This window comes from Schistocerca gregaria, chromosome 6 (genome assembly GCF_023897955.1).
Source record: "Schistocerca gregaria isolate iqSchGreg1 chromosome 6, iqSchGreg1.2, whole genome shotgun sequence".
Taxonomy (NCBI): Eukaryota; Metazoa; Arthropoda; class Insecta; order Orthoptera; family Acrididae; genus Schistocerca; species Schistocerca gregaria.
Window position 1 is genome coordinate 262903060 of NC_064925.1, and position 16810 is coordinate 262919869.

Below are 16810 nucleotides of genomic sequence, written 5' to 3' on the forward strand. Positions count from 1 at the left end.
AGTGTGCATGGGTATGAATGGAAATCAAATGTAGCGGGAGCATGGACCAAAGGGAACAGTTTAAGGGAATAGCAGTCATTGCCAACATTACAAGAATAACGACAGGTAGGTCAGAGCAGCAAGCAAAGATGAAAACAGGCACGAGGGTAGGTTACAAAGTTGGTGCGGGGGTGACGTGAGTCTCCCCACTTCCGCGTTTGAATAGGAACGTTGGTCGGATTTTGGCACGTGGAGAGCACTGTGGGGCCAGCCATGATACGGACCGGACGCGGGAGCACAGCAGCTCGCAGATTTGGTGAGATTGAAATGAGGTAATATGGCTAAAAATTCACGACAAGATATGCTCATAACACGCATTCAACATACCTTCATCGGTACAGGTTACGGATTTAATTTATTTGCAGTAGGTTTCTCTGAATGCGTTTGTGAAATTTTGCTTTGTGGTAGTGAGCATGCAACAGGAACCATCAGTTCATGTAGCTGTTTCACGAGTTATAAGCTTCACTTTTAGCTCAATGAGTGCAGATTGCGTATCGGATGGTAGATCAAGAAATTTCTGTCGCGAAATTTAATTATTTTTGGCACTTTCTTTGTGAATTCAGTTCGCACTACTTCATTTTGGCGCCAATAGTACATTATCTTTGCCCAGAATCTTTTCTCTGATAGAGGTTATCTACCTTCAGCAGCACCTACCTTAAATTTCTAGTCGTGTAATTCATGTATGACGATAAGTGAGTCTTAAAGAATGAATGACGATTTTCCCTCTAAAGACGGTGTGGCCCACTTATGTATTTTTTTGTGTTACTTTGAAATTATGTGTCATATATTTTTTGTGTAGCGTTTTCGTTTTGTCATTGTCCTGCCCATGAGAGGTAACGCTGAAGTTTTGTAACTAAAGGAAAATTGTAATGTGTCGGCTTCTAAAGTTTACAGCAAAGTAGAAAATAAATCTATTAAATGAGAGTCAGCATTTCAGTTAACAAATATTCCCCTAGACACCTGACACATAAAATGGGTAGGATGTATCTTATTCAGTCCGATTTTCTAAAGTTAATGAAAGACAGAAATAATCTGAAATGTGAATTTATATAGGCTACCAGCTGCTATAGTGACGGCTTTAAGAACAACCACCCCAGAACGCATTATCTTAGAGAAACTCGCACCAGTTTTCGTTGCGCGCATTTCTGAAATAATTAATTTGTTTTCCAAATTAATCAAGTAAGGGTCAAAATATAGATACCATTTTGGACCTGGTATATTAGCAGCCAGGACGCAAAGTCGAGAAAAATTCTCTAAGGTAACGCGAGGAGATGGTCACACCGGTTCAGTATAAATTAAAAATATATAAAGAACCAGCATACAGCCAACCAGCAGTCATATAGCAACATTTTGCTTTCTTTTTTCTGTTATTCGCGAGAAATTACTCCGATTCTTTCGTGCGACGTCGCTTCGGCGTTTTCCATCTCAAGATGGATGCGAACCGTGACAGAAAAGTGGAGAAATAGTGTGTTCAAACGTCTCTATGTCGCTACCTCGTACAGCCCTTGCGTTCATATTGCAGCCTAAAAGATGCTTCTCAAATTTATTTTATAGACTACTTTTATAAAAGCTTTGATCGTGAACTAAGACTTTTTTTTCATGTCAATCATAAAAGACCAGCTGGATCCCCAAGCCGATCGAGTACATACTCGTACTTTTTCCAATCCCCTATCAGTCCATCTCCTTCTCCCCCACTAACTGTCCATCTCTTCCTCTCTCTCTGGCTGTCTCTTCCTCCCCCTGACTCGGTCTCTCCGCCTCCCCCATCTCTGTCCATCACCCCGTCTTCCTCTTCATTTTCCTCCTCCTCCTCCTCCTCCTCTTCTTCTTCCTCCTCCCGCCTGTGCCTGTCTTCTCCTTCTCCCTCACTATTTCTTCATCTCCGCCTTCCCCTCTATCTCCACATTATCACGCTCACTACAATAGGAGACTGGTGGTTCTTACCTCTACATTATTACTTTCCACATCTTAACTGATATTGAAACGTCCCTTAGAAAAATTTATGAATTACTGTTTTCAAACAGCTGAGCATAACTGAACGTACTCAGACATTTCCCATTTCGCTCTTTACCTGTTCTGATCAACACTAAATGACACACAATATTTTTTAGCGCAACGCAATCTGACTTTCAATAATCCCTACAAAAGAACGGCCCTGACTAACATTAGCCTATACCTTTCACAAATCACTTACCTCACAAAAATCTTCGTTACTCGAAGTACTGCAATACGGCGAGCGCCACTACTGCCAGCTAAATAAAAGATTCTAACTACTGAAGGCACTAACTACTGATGGGCATAGTTAGGAAATGAAAGATTTTGATAGAGAACAAACAATGTATTTACCTTAATGGTGTTCAAAAGTCATAATATATATAGCAGTTCATGACACCCATTCTTACAAATGTACTGTTTCTGATGGACACACGTCCAAATCATCCGCTCTCAAAATTACGCCATCTCTCTCCCCACATCCACCACTGCTGGCGGCTCACCTCCAACTGCGCAACGCTACGCGCTTTTAACAGCCAACTGACCAACACTACACTAGCGAATATTACAACAATGCCACCCAGCCACAGACTGCACACAGCACAGCCAATGATTTTCATACAGAGTGCTACGTGGCGTTACCAAAATAAAAACCTAAACAGCCTACTTGCAATGTGTGTACCAAACTCGAATAATATCGTTTCAGGAGTTTAGAATGAGCTTTTTACCTATGACTTTGCCCATATACACACATGTCAATAATGTTTGATATATATTTAAAATGCTGCACACGTATTTGTAGACGTATTTCACTTTGTCCAGAGAATTTCACGTTAGAGTTTCTCTTCAAACAGCTCAATGTTTATGAAGTCGCATCATTTAAATTTCACAGGTCTCTGTGTTCATGGTGGCATATCTCTTAAACAGAGTAATGCAATGATGCAATGTTTCTGGTACATTCAGTGGTATACGTGAATACTGTCTGCAAAATGTTAGTAGAAAGAAGGAAGGTCTTACTGCTGTAATTCTAAAACGTGAATTTTTCAAAAAACTTCTTACAGTATAATACTGAACCTTATAGAACTGCAGAAAGTGATCGATCAAACACACCGACGCACTGTTTTCCAGTCCTATATAAACATTGGAATATTAAAAGTGGCCATTATACGTCTTCAGTTCCCAAGTAGACGCACCCTACCTTTTTTGAGCAACGGAATCGCTAGAGTTATTTTCCGTTTGTCTGTGGTCAAATAAGACCAGTGATGGCTTGCTGAATCTACATTCAGTTTTACGCGACAGGCCTGTTATAGTAGACTCTACACCACCAGCCATGTAAGTGTGTGCGTCTATACTTAATCTATAGCTCCAAAGCATTCGTCCAAAAACGAAAACATTTTCTGCGCTAGCAATTGGCATTGCCCACAATAACGTGACAAGAAGGGAGACACTAGCCAGTGGTCGTCAAACGTTTTTACATAAGAGCCAGTGATGACAATGTAGACTACACGTCGGGCCGCATAAGAAGGCAGAGTGGGGAGGGGTTTGAGAAATCCAGTTTTGACCAAACCATTGTTATTGGTAGAAGTTTACCAGTTACACAGTTTAAATCTACACATTGTGAGGCCATTGCCATCGTAACAGGACCCCATCCTCGTTTTTCTGATTTCTGGACACATTTTCTTGATATCTTCACGCCCTTCTATCTGAAACAGTACCAAACGCCTGCAGCAGACCGTTTTCAATCAGACTTTTGTATTAGGCCAAACAGAACAGGGACGGTTTTAAATAATATAACTTTATTAATGCAAAATTGTCACAAAGCGATAGAACGGCGGAAGATAGCTTCGTATATAAAAGAGCTTAGCAGTCAGGTTGATCCGTTGTAATGTGAATGTTTTTGGAAAGTAACTAACTCTTATTGGTGTAAGCTTCTTGGCCACTGTTCCTGATACGTAGTGTGCCAGCAACGAATTCTGCCTGTTTACATTTATCTGTATTTGAATACTCTTGCCAATACCAGTTTCTTTGGCACTTCAATGTACTTACTGTTTGGAAAAAAACTGTGGGTGTAAGAACCACTAGACTGCTATTTCGGTTGAGGTGATAACTTGGAGAAAGAACATAGGGAAGAGGAGAAGAGATAGAGAGAGAAAAGGAAGAGGTGGACAAAGAGAGAGAGAGAGAGAGAGAGAGAGAGAGAGAGAGAGAGGAGGAGGAGGAGGAGGAGGAGGAGAAAATGGACAGGGAAAGGAAGATGATGAGATGGATGGAGAGAGAGGGAACTAGAGATGGAGATGGACTTTGAGATGAGGGATGAAGAGACTGACTGAGAGAGGGAGACAAGGAAATGAACGAAGGAGGAGAAGGGAGAAGATTGACTTTGGGGTCGTGATGAGAGTGGGTGGAGGAAGAGACTGACAGAGGAGAAGGAGGAAATGAAGAGGAAGAGGAAATACAGGGGGGAAGAGGAGATGGTGAAGAGGAGATACAGGGGGGAGAGAGGAGATACAGGGGGAAAAGAGGAGATACAGGGGGGGAAGAGGAGCTACAGGGGGAAAGAGGAGACACAGGGGGGAAAGAGGAGACACAGGGGGAAAAGAGGAGATACATGGGGGAAAGAGGAGATACAGGGGGGAAAGGGGAGATACAGGGGGAAAGAGGAGATACAGGGGGGAAAGAGGAGATACAGGGGGGAAGAGGAGACAGTTGGGGGAAAGAGGAGACAGTGGGGGAAAGAGGAGACAGTGGGGGAAAGAGCAGACAGTGGGGGAAAGAGGAGACAGTGGGGGAAAGAGGAGACAGTGGGGGAAAGAGGAGACTGTTGGAAATATGAGACGGTGGGGGAGAGATGAGACGGTTGGGGGAGAGATGAGACGGTGGGGGAGAGAGGAGACAGTGGGGGAGAGAGGAGACAGTGGGGGAGAGAGGAGACGGTGGGGGAGAGTGGAGACGGTGGGGGAGAGAGGAGACGGTGGGGGAGAGAGGAGATAGTGGTGGAGAGAGGAGATAATGGTGGAAAGAGGAGATAGAGGAGGATGGAGGTGACATACCCATAAAGGGAGGCAGAGAATGACATAGGGAGGTGAAGACTAGATAGACAGGGAGTGAGGGGAGAAGGATATAGACAGAGTGTAAGTTGGATATGGGCTAATAGAAGACTGGAGTAAGTACATATCCAGACCATGCCAGTTAGTAATGAAACAAAAAATGTGTACTGGGGCACAGACGATATCATCACGGAGACAGGGAAGAACGACACTGTGTGTTTGCAACGATGGACTAAGGAAAAGAAAAAGTGGAACAGTGGCCTGTCTGCCCGTCAAGTCTAATCACGTGTGCGATTTGAAGTGGGGCTCGCACTACGAGAGACGGCGTCGCTGCGGTGCTGCCTTTTCCCAGATGCGTCGCAGCGTATGCAGGGCGGTTGCAGCTGGCCACAGCCTGCGTCCGGTGCATCCGCGAAGGACGAAAGTTGTCGCGGAACCCGTTCTGGCCGCGGAGCTCCCCCACCCACTCCGATCAGCCCCTCCCGGTCCGACCGCTCCGTCTCCTCTTTCTGGTGCGGCGCTCCTCTTTTTGGCGAGACGACGGCGCAAGAAAAGACCAGCCGTAACCGTCGGCTGCACTCCGACCAACCAGGGCCAGTCGCGCGTCCATTTAAAGCAGCAACGGCACGGCCGACATTCGAACCTCCAACGGACGTTGTGGCTGCTCTAAAACTGATTGCAACGAGAAAGAGCCGCAGTGCTCCTACAGCAATGCCGGATCAACGTCGTCTTGCATAACTGCCATAGCTGCGCCCCTCACGCCTCCCCCATTTAACACTACAGTTCTGCAAATTGAGTTTTAGTTCAAATGTGTGTGAAATCTTATGGGACTTAACTGCTACGGTCACCAGTTCCTAAGCTTACACACTACTTAACCTATATTATCCTAACACACACACACACCCATGCAATAGGGAGGGTTCTAACATTCGCCGGGAACAGCCGCACAGTCCATGACTGCAGCGCCTTAGACCGGAGGTTTTAGTAAATGTTATACTTATGTGATTCAATAAAAATTGACCACTGTTGGAAAACATTACGTAAATGAACTATGTTGATGAAAAATAATGCACAAAACTAATTAAATGTATCATTGTAGTATATACGATGGCTATTCGAAAAACATGGTCCGATCGGAGGCGATATTGAAACCACATGGAATATCAAAACAGTTTTATTTGCAACAGTTTGCTATATCTTCCAGCTACTTCTCTACGTAGTCTACATAGTCGCCGCTCCGACTTAGAGATTTGTCGTAGCGTTGTACCAACTTTTCAGTGACCTCTTCATAGAAGGCAGCCACCTGTGCTTTCCACCACTTTTCTACGTTCCTCCGCAGTTAGACGTCTGCGCCAAAATGTTGTCTACATAGGCAGTGGTTCATGTGAGCAGAGATGAACATCAGAGGGAGCCAATGCCAGGCTGTACGTTGGGTGACCAGACACTTCCCATCGAAAATACTGATAGTCCGTCCTCAGCGCCCTTCAGTGCGCAGTCGAGAACTATCATGAAGAAAGAAATGCATGTCAGGTACGTTATGTGGGGTCGTACGAAATCTGTCGAAACCACGCAGCTGGCACCCATACTTGGCTATACTTGGTCTAGGCATCTTTATGCAGTATGAAAAGTATTTAAACCGACAAACTCTGAGAGGTTGTACGGGGCATCAAGGCAAATACTTTTCTCCAGTGTCATTTTTTCCTATGAGGGTTGTTTAAACCGGTGGAGGCCGTATTACGCTCTTCAGTTGTTAGAGGCCGTATTACGATCTTCAGTTGCTAGAGGGGGTATTACGCTCTTCAGTTGTAGGCAACTACTGTCCACCATGTAGTAGTGCATTGTCTCTGTTTACTAATGGAGCGATACACCTGGAGTGAGTACACTGATATTGTTGGTGCGTATTAAGTAGCGCACCACAACGGAAGAGCTGCACAGCGGGTTTATCAACAACAATATCCTAATCGCCGTATCCCGAGTCATACGACCTTTGCTGCTGTGTACCAACGTTCTAACATTCTATGTGGTGTCTGTTTGTTCTAAGTCGTGTCTCCCTACCACTTTCGCGCAACGACGCTCTGAGCGTGTTTTTTTAGGGAATTGACTAGTTCGAACCTGGGACCTGTTGCTGGTAAGGAGACGCCAGACCACATATGACATGTAGAGTTCAGAAGAGTTCAGTGAGACTAACGATGATGTAACCAAATACTTAAGGATTTCAGCGTCAGCTCCACTGCACTCCCTGTAAAAGAACCTTAATACTAACTAAATTTAGTGGAAGGGGTTCAAGGCTTTCCTACTTTTAGTTAGCTGGTAAAATAACGTCAAAAAACAGTTAAGTTTACAATTGGAAATTTTATCCTACTCACAAAACATTGTTTATAAATTGCACTATTGATAAAAGGAAATATTTTAATACAGGATGATAAAAATCAACTGCGTTCGACAAAAATGTGAATGAATATTCCCTGAATGGGTTTTCAAGTTCTACAATGGATCGAAGGATGACCTATGCCATATCACATCTATAATCTAGGTTTAAATTAAGTTTCACAAAAGAGAAAACTATCAAAATGGTCTACAGTGACCCTCAATTACCTTTAATTACTTTTCTATCTTCTCGTAAATTACAGTGGCTGATGTGGCTTCTCAATAACTATATAACAGAAAAATCATCGCGTTTCAGATTTTTACTTCAAGTGGCAAATGTGAACACCATGAGTTTTAATTGACGATCGACACTAGTATTACGCAAAAAGGGGTTGTAACAGATGGGACTTCTGCAGTTCTGAGTGAAGCTTTATGCACTGTTATGCGGCACCGCGTGCGTTCATTACCTTGTAGGTGTTTGTCGGGGGGCGGCGGCCAGCACAGCTCCGCTCACCTCGCCATCTCTGAAGCAACTCTCACTTAACATCTCCTTACTACAATTTACCGAAGATGGTAAAAAAAAAACTATCTGGCTGTGTTTTTATCTGACCAGAGCTCAATGTTAACCTTAAGCTCCGCCTACAAAAATTCTGTCTGTCCAACGAGAAACATTATACTTTTCGTGGTGGGGCAATGTTTTTAAAGTTTGCAACGTAACAGAGACGCTAAAAAGTCTCACGCTAAAACTTTCAGCAGGTGTGGTCCTTTTAGTGTTATACTGTTCTTTTGGAGGGCTCTAGCTTTTAACATGAGCTGGAGGGTGGTCCTGGTGGTTACTTTTCGTGGTGGGGCCATGTTTTTAAAGTTTGCAACGTAACAGAGACGCGAAAAAGTCTCACGCTAAAACTTGCAGCTTGTGTGGCCCTTTTAGTGTCATCGTAAGATCTATACTGTTCTTCTGGACGGCTCTGGCCCTCGTAAACTGCAAGTTCAATACACTTTCTGAAGACACTGAAAGTTGTATGTAGCAGCTGTTGTACATTGATTTGAGTATTAATTATTGTAAAAAACATGTTTTTCTTATTCTCCTCCTTCTCTTCTATCTTCTTCTCCTCCATCTTCTTCTTCTCCTTGTTCTCCATCCTCTTCGTCTACCTAACCATTAATGGATGTTGACGGCAACGCGACGCGTCTTTATTCAATGAACCGTAGTATGCAGTACGAGGGAAATTCAGTAATTAAAGAAACAGACTGATGTAGGAAAGAAACTGTGTATTTTTACAAAATGAGACTTAGTACCGCTGAACATAGCCCCCACCAATATTAAAACATCTTTCCCAACGATGAACTGGTCTTTTCATATGTAATGCAAAGAAACCACTTTCCCATAAGTTTTTTGACTTCCTCGTTGTTGCTAAATTTTTTCTGCATAATGCGTCCTTTGAGTGGACCAAATCAATAAAAATCCGAGATAGCCAAATCTGCGCTGTAAGGAGGACGAGGTGGTGTTTCCAAACCCATTTTTTCCATGTTTTATTGGGTCATCTGGGCGGTGTGAGGGCGAGCATTTTCGTGTGGCAAACGGCAATATTACGCCCTTTGTTTGCGACGTGTTCCTCTTATTGCTGGCTTTACTTTGTTCATCATCATGTCTGAGTAGTTGGCATTATTTATTGTACGTTGATTTCCCTAATAATCCTAAAAGACGATACCATGGGCATCCCAAAAGACGGTCAACGTAACTTTTTCCGTTGATGCTTGCAATGTGATTTCTTGCGTACGGGTAAGCTGGTGTGCTCCCATTCTACGTTTTGTATTTAGGACTCTGATTCAGAATGGTGAACCTAAGTTCCATCACACGCTAAACTCTCGTTTAGGAAAGGGTAGCCGTTTCTTACATTCAAATCTGTACGCTCTTGGAGCTAGTTTCATTGTGTTATTGCATCAACTCTTTCGGGAGCCATCTTGTACTTGTTTTGCTGTATCTGAGCTTATTACTGATAATGTTATGAACTGTGAAAATCCTTACTGCAACTGGCTTTGCTATATTTTCAACTGTAGCACATAGACCTGCACGAATAAAGTCGTCAATACGGGTTGCAAACGAAAGTGTTGACACCCAGCGGCGTGTCGGTGACAGATGCGGCCATTTGGACTGTTCTACCCACACATGAAAATTTCCTCGGTTCATACAACTTTCTGCATATCGTAAAATCATTCGAGCATAGATTATATGCGGTTTTTCATCTTCGCAAAGCAAAAAACGGAACACTGAATGTTGTTCAACCAATGTGGAAACTTCAAGCGGACACGCCATCATTAAATGTAGTATTGAGTTTATAAACATAAGTTTTTATCTGTCAGCTGTTCTCAGCTCGTCGCAGTGGTGCCACCCTAAAGCCATGAAACCAGTCCTACAAACTCTTTCATTTGTACACTAATTTGTCTCTTTAATTGTTGAATGTCCCTCGTAGTTGATGTGCTATTGGTGATCGTCTCCACAGTTTTATGGTATCTAGCTATGATATTTTTCTTCTCCCTTCTCTTCTTTTACCCACAGTATTCCCTTTCAATATCACTTGCACAATCACATGTTCGGTGTTCCGTAAGGTATGTCCTACGTACGCAGTTTATCTACTTTTAAATGTTGTTAACATTTTTTGCTGTTTGTGTATTCTTTGCACAACTTTGTCGCTAGTTACTCTTACTTCTGCGGTAAATCATATCTCAAAGCCCTCGGTCTTCCTTCCTGCTGTCATATTTAGCGTAAATCCTTCGGAACGCCGTAAGGATACAGACCAGGCGTAGCATCTTACAAACCGAACTCTAAGATTCAAGTCTAGGTCTGTGGTTGTGATAATTTTCGTAAGTTTTATGAACAGGCTACCGTCGTTCTCTATGCTACATTTTATCTTTTTGTCTGATTTCCAATCTTCACATAGCCACGTTCCAAGTACTTAAACTTGTAAACTCCTTGTATTAACGAGAGAGTAAATCGTAGATTTGCATTTGTAAAGGAGTCTGGCTGCCGCCTGAAAATCATAAAATGAACCTTTCTGGTGTTAATACTTAGACACATATTACTGCTGTAATCTCCTACTGTGTCAACGAGTTGCCGACGATCATCTAAACTTTCAGCAACCAGTACTATATCGTCAGAATAGTGAATATTTTTACGAAGATTCCACTAACCTTCTACATTAACAAGTACTTCCTGAAACATACTCCGAGTACAAATTGAATGAAGAATCTTCCATAGATTTTAACCAAGTCGATGGCTTCGTTGTTAGACTTAACGTATGTTGTCTAAAAACGCCGTGAGATCAGGCAGCGGAAGTCCCAACGGTACCGCCGGCCGCCATGTCATCCTCAACCGGTCGGCGTCACTGGATGTGGAAATTCAGGAACTATTAATTTCATTAATTTATTTATTTCATTAACAGTACAGAGTAACCACCGCCTTAAAATGTAAGGTGGATCGGATGCTTCTGAATCTAACAGCAAAGACTTCTCATTGTTACAATCTTATTAGTATACAGTTGTTAATGCTTTTTCAAAAATAATATAAAGAAAATTATGTATAAAGATTTCTCTGAGGTTACAACGAATGCTTAACAATTTTAAAATGGTTCCATGTAATTTGTTACTACCTATTTGATTAGAATATAATTAATATAATGCAAATGTCAAAGAAAAATAAAAAATAAAATGGAATACAATGAGTGTGGTGAAAATAATTTGCAACATGCAGAGGAACGTGATACGCTGTATTTGAATGTGTAATATAGTCTAAGTATCATGTTGGTTGACAATGACCTATTTCTACCTATGTCAGATGAGAAGTTCTCGGTACAACATCGAATATTCTCATCTGAAATGGTTTGCGCTAATGTATGTTTACACAGGTTATACAGATTAAATGCTAATTGAGCACTACATACATGGAATACATGAATTTTAGCTTTATATGAGAAATACGCTTATGTTTGCAATTTGTTAGTAGAAATAAAATATAGTTCATTCCTACTTGAATGCATTATTCCTTAAATAACTTAATTCATTACTGATATATAAAATTCATTGATTGTAGGTTTGACACAGTAAGACGAACAATACATTTCTGCTTGTGTGGAGTATACTTTAAACACTATGTGATATGTCACTGGGGGGGAGGAGCCTCCTCCCAAGCGACATGACCTTATTACTACAGTCTTAGTATGTGGTGTCGGTGTTTACTTGTTTTATGATTGTTGTGCTTTTTGTGACTGTGTTGTGGCATGCAGTGTCACGCATTGTTAGTTTTGGTCCGTTACATGTTGATCCCTTCTGAGTCATGTTTACTTATGTTCCTCGGTTTCGGAATCTGTGGTCGTGTTTGTGTCCTCCCATGTGGGTTGTGTTGTTTGGGCTTGTCCACGCCTCCTTCCATATGGGTTTTGGAGCTTGTATTCTTCGTGCAGAGTGTTCGATACAGTATCGGCTACGCTATTTATTGTGTTCCGGTTACCGGGATTATATATTAGTCTGCCGATGTCATTGTCGTTCTGTATAGGTCTCACTTGTGCTAGAGTGTTGCATAGCAGTGTGACATGTTCTGATGTCCCAGTTTCTCCGCATACGCATACTTCATAGTTAGTTAGTCCTGTACGGTTTAAATGTACCGGATACGGCCCGTGGCCTGTCAGGAAATGGACCATCCCCCTGCTTGGGTCGACATATTTCAGTTGTAGTCATTTGCGTACATCAGGAAAGAGAGAGTGTACTTGGCGACCCTTGTCAGATGCATCCCACTCTCTCTGTGAATCCGCGATTGTTACATTTGTGTTTTGTTCATAATGTTTGCTTTCGTAATTTCGGTGACTTTATCGAGCCTGTCTCTCTTAAGCAAGTAAAGTGCAGTGGTATAACGTATTGTTATGTCTACACGGCAGTTCCCCATCACAACGCAAAGTGCTTCTAGTGACGTGGTGTTCAAGGCTCCGCTCATTCTCAGGAGTGCCCCACGCAGACCTCGTCTTGTAATTGTCTTGTCTGTGAGCCGAAGCACTTGCGGCGAAGCAAGCGATGGATTCAAATATCGCAATGTGTAGGTCCTCATAATCTTAAAAGGTAATTTGTACTGAGTTGTGTTTAGTCTTGCTAGTTTGTGCATAATTTTGGGGGCTTTGTCAATTTTATACGATGGTTGAAAGTCTGTTTTTCGTCAAGATGCAGTCCGAGATAACGTGTGGCTTGCTTCTTCTGTATTCTTGTATTGTCCCATTTTATAACTGGATTCCTCTGTAATGTCCCATTGGGCAGCAAATATACAGTTTTGTTGGTAGCTACTTTTATTTTCTTTGCACCAACTGTTAATTTTCTGAAGCAGGTGCGTGCCTTTTGTCTCTAGTTTTGCTCTCGAGTTGGCTGGCACCACTACGAGTAGGTAATCTGCGTAAGCCACTGTAGTCACTGTCCAGTGTGTTCAGCAAGGGCTCGATTACGATATCCCACAATATTGGTCCGCAGATCGATCCCTGTGGAGACCCCTTCGTTATTCTCTTGACAACCTTCCTTGTACCAGCCCTCCACTTCGCCGCTCTGCCTCTGCAGTAGTCGAGGAGGCTATTGTAGAGGGAAGCTGATAGCCTCATTTCCGTTGACGTGGCGAAGTGGGGCGACCACCACAAGTTGTCGAAAGCCCCAGCTATATCGATTACTATGGCGGCCACGTCTTTGTCGCTGATGCTATTTGCAACTGTCAGTGCTTGCTTCACGGCGTCTTCTGCTGATCTACCTTCCCTGAAGCCGAATTGATGGGGCGTTAGGCCGAGGAGGCGTTTGTGCGATTGTAAATGGTCACGCAGGAGCCTTTCACGTACGTTGCCGAGAGATAGGTCGGTACGTTTTGGGGTCTGTTGGCTCTTTGTCTTGTGATTTCCTGATTATTACTACAGTACATTAGCAGTTTTCCAGAGGTTTGGAATTCTGCCTGTCAGTAGTGTCTCGTTGAACATGTTAGTAAGAAAAGGTGTGATTTGTGTTACTGTTTGTTTTAGTGTTTCTGAAGTATTTTATCTGGGCCGAGTGCTTTGCGGTTTTTAAGCCTGCTCATTGCTATCGCGACTACGTCTTGCACGAATGGCATGGTTACACTGTCAATGATGTATGGTTGCCTCAAGCTCTCTCTTAGGGAAGAGTAGTGTCGCTCGTCTTGTGTGGAGTCGTCATCTGGGAGGAGCCTGTTCAGAAGATATTCTGCTGTGCTCCTCCATCCTCTGGTCATTGAGCTTTCAGCTTGTTTTACTGTTGACAGAATTGTCACTGTCTTAATTCGTTCTGTTTCCATCTTGAATGGTTGTCCCCAGATGTCGTTCTGTAGCTGGGTTTTTACAGAATTGGTCCAGTAGTCTTGCCTTGTTGTCTTTAGTTGTTTTTGGTATTTCTGTTTAGCGTCACGATACAGGTAAAGTCTTTTCTGGTTTCAGGGACTGTCTTTGCTTGTTGGTAGTACTTTCTTTTGTGCCGTGAATCCTTCGTTAGTCTTGCTAGTTCTGTCGACCACGGTTGTTTCTGTCCCCACCCAGTTTTTGTACGTGGTATAGCTGCTTCCTGTGCTCTTTATAGGATATTTGTCAGTACATGTCTTTTGTAATCTATACTGCCTTGAACAGCGTGTAATGACGACGCCTCAACGATATCTCTAACTTTTTCCCAATCGGCTCTTCCTATAACTAAATGCTGCTGTTCATGGTCCATGTTATGTGTGTCGATATATCTGTCCGTAGTTATGACGACTGCGTTGTGGTCGCTGTGTGTGACTATCTAATACCCTCCGTGGAAGAGATTTTGCGCTCCTTAGAGGAAGGTCTATGTTACGTACACCACCGACGTCTCCGCAGTAGGTAGGTGGCTGACTCTCCCTATTCAGTATTAAGAGGTTGCATTCATTTACCACGTCAAGCACAAGTTGCCCACTGTCATCAGTCCTATCTGAGTTTCACGAAGGGGATTTTTCGTTAATATCAGTTAAAATGAGCAGCCCTTTTCTTTGAGTGTCATGCAATGTCTAAGAAAGGTGCTATATCATACGAGTACTGAGAGTAAATACACGAAATGAGCCATACGTTCTGTCCGTCTGTTATTTCTGGCAATGTGTTCAGAGCAAAACTGTATTACTATGAGGTTTTTATCAACTACTATTATTGCGGCTTTCGCGTTTGGTGTTCCTGCTATTGTGATGCAATGTGAGGGGAGCCCTGAAATCTTTCCGCCTCGCAGAACAGGTTACTGAACGCAGACGATGTCTGCTTTTGTTGCTTCTATGAGCCTACCTGGTTCCATGTTTACTACGGTACTGCCCTGGCAATTTAGTTGTATTGCCTTCAGAAGAGATATCTAGTGAAGGAAAAACACTTGGGTGTGGTTTCTTTAAAATCCAGTAACACACGTCCATGAGCTCTCACGAAATCCTTCTATACTTTCTCTCGGTATAGGCCCTCTCCCCTTCATGCACATTCCTCCCGTAAAAGCTTACATAGTTCTTTGGGGTTCGTTGGCAGATTTTCGACTCTTAGGATCATCCTGTCAGTTTGTTCTGTAGTTTGGAAGCAGATTTTATCTGCGTTTTAATGCTTGGTTCGTATTACATAGCGAAGAGCTGTTCGAAATATATCCTTGTTTTCTTGTCTGCTAAGCCGTACGTTAACTTGAAAGTTTTCATAGTTTACATAACTAACGGTATTCAGCTTGAGGTCCTAGGTTGTGTCTGGTTGGTGTTCATGACTGCTTGTTGCTTCGATTTCGAGTAAATTTTTAGTCCAGCACGTCTTTCCTGCTTATGGTTTCTGGTAGTATGGAGTTTGATTTGTTTTCGCCGAGCATTTCCCCTGATAGTCACTTGTGTTTTGATCTCTGCCGGGGACTCGTTCGTAGAAGGTGACTGTTCCTTGTCCGTTTCTGGGGTGGTTGTGTCTGGCGTTGTGCCGGTGCAGGCTGTGTCTTTCTGCTCAGATACATTACTGTCTGGTTTTCGTAGTGACCGTGTGTGCTACCCGCGTAGACAAAACGAACTGGTGTAATATAGAGTCTACATTTAGTTGTATCATATTCTACTTGTTGTGCGGGTGGTGTGCAACTGTCTTTGTTTGTTTTTGCCTGTGGTCTTGGATTTCTTGTGAACTCAGTGACATCTTCATTCTCAGGCTGTTCAAGGACGTCGTTCTATTTCTCTGTACTATCTCGCAGTATTTCGTCCTCCAGCCCCGTAAAAGGAGACGAGCCCGGAAGATGGTCCAATCAGACATGTGATGTTTCAGGTGCCTGGCAACTTCACATTCAATTGTACACTGCATCCACGTATCGTCTATATAGTCGGTAATGCTGAAGTACCTACACTGTATTGTCTCCCAGAACTGAGGCATTACATTATTATTGGTATCTGCATTTGAGGTTTGTAATATCCCCATGTGTTGGCGCTAGGCAACGGCTTGCCGCCTGCCTCTCATCCTAGTCGACGGCGATTTGTATCTTTGCTGTTTGTGTTATTAGTGACGTCTGTTTCTGCATGGTTGGGTTTCTGACAGTTCTGGTAGCACTCCTTATTAATGGACGTTGTCCAGAACACCGTATTCGGTGCGCTCTATTTGCCTTTCGTAGAGCTGTTTATATATAGGACAGTCTGGCCCCCTGCCTTATCCCATGTTCTGTTTCCGTGTTTGCATGGTATACAGCCTACAGGATTTTCCTGCCTGCATTCTGACTTTGTGTCCCTGTTTTGCGAATCTCCCGCATTCTGGATCTTTGTCGCAACGCTTCGATGTGTGACCGAAGACCAAACAGTTAAAACATTTTTTGTACAGCAACAAATTTGTGGATATACAAAGATTCAAACTGAATAAAAACCCTTTCTTTTTGAAGCACCAGTAATCGTACTCTTGGCGACACTCCTAGAATATTTTTTTTCTGTCCTTTTGCCCAAATTTTATTTTAACCTCGTTATCGAACTCGTCTTTAGTAATGTGTTCACTCAAGGTTTATATCGTAGAGCTCTTGTAAGAATTCCTGGTCCGTTAAATATGTTGAGACATGGTGCACTGCCAGAAGGGGTCTGAATTTCTTGGGTTATTCATACCTAATGTCCTTAAGCTGAGCTGTTTTTTCTACTATCTTTTTTTGCCTACTTGTGAGTCTGTTTAATTTTACGGCGTTTGCTGTTGACCTGACTGATTTTATTTTTAATTTTTCTTGCTTGGGGTTAATTGTTTTTGTCATGGTTTCTCTTATGGTTCTCACATCTTGGTTGGTTTCTGATTTAAAGAAAAGTGTGCTGGACTGTTTAGCTTTTGTTTATTGTATGCATTCCTGTACTTTGCTTTGAGGTTTTG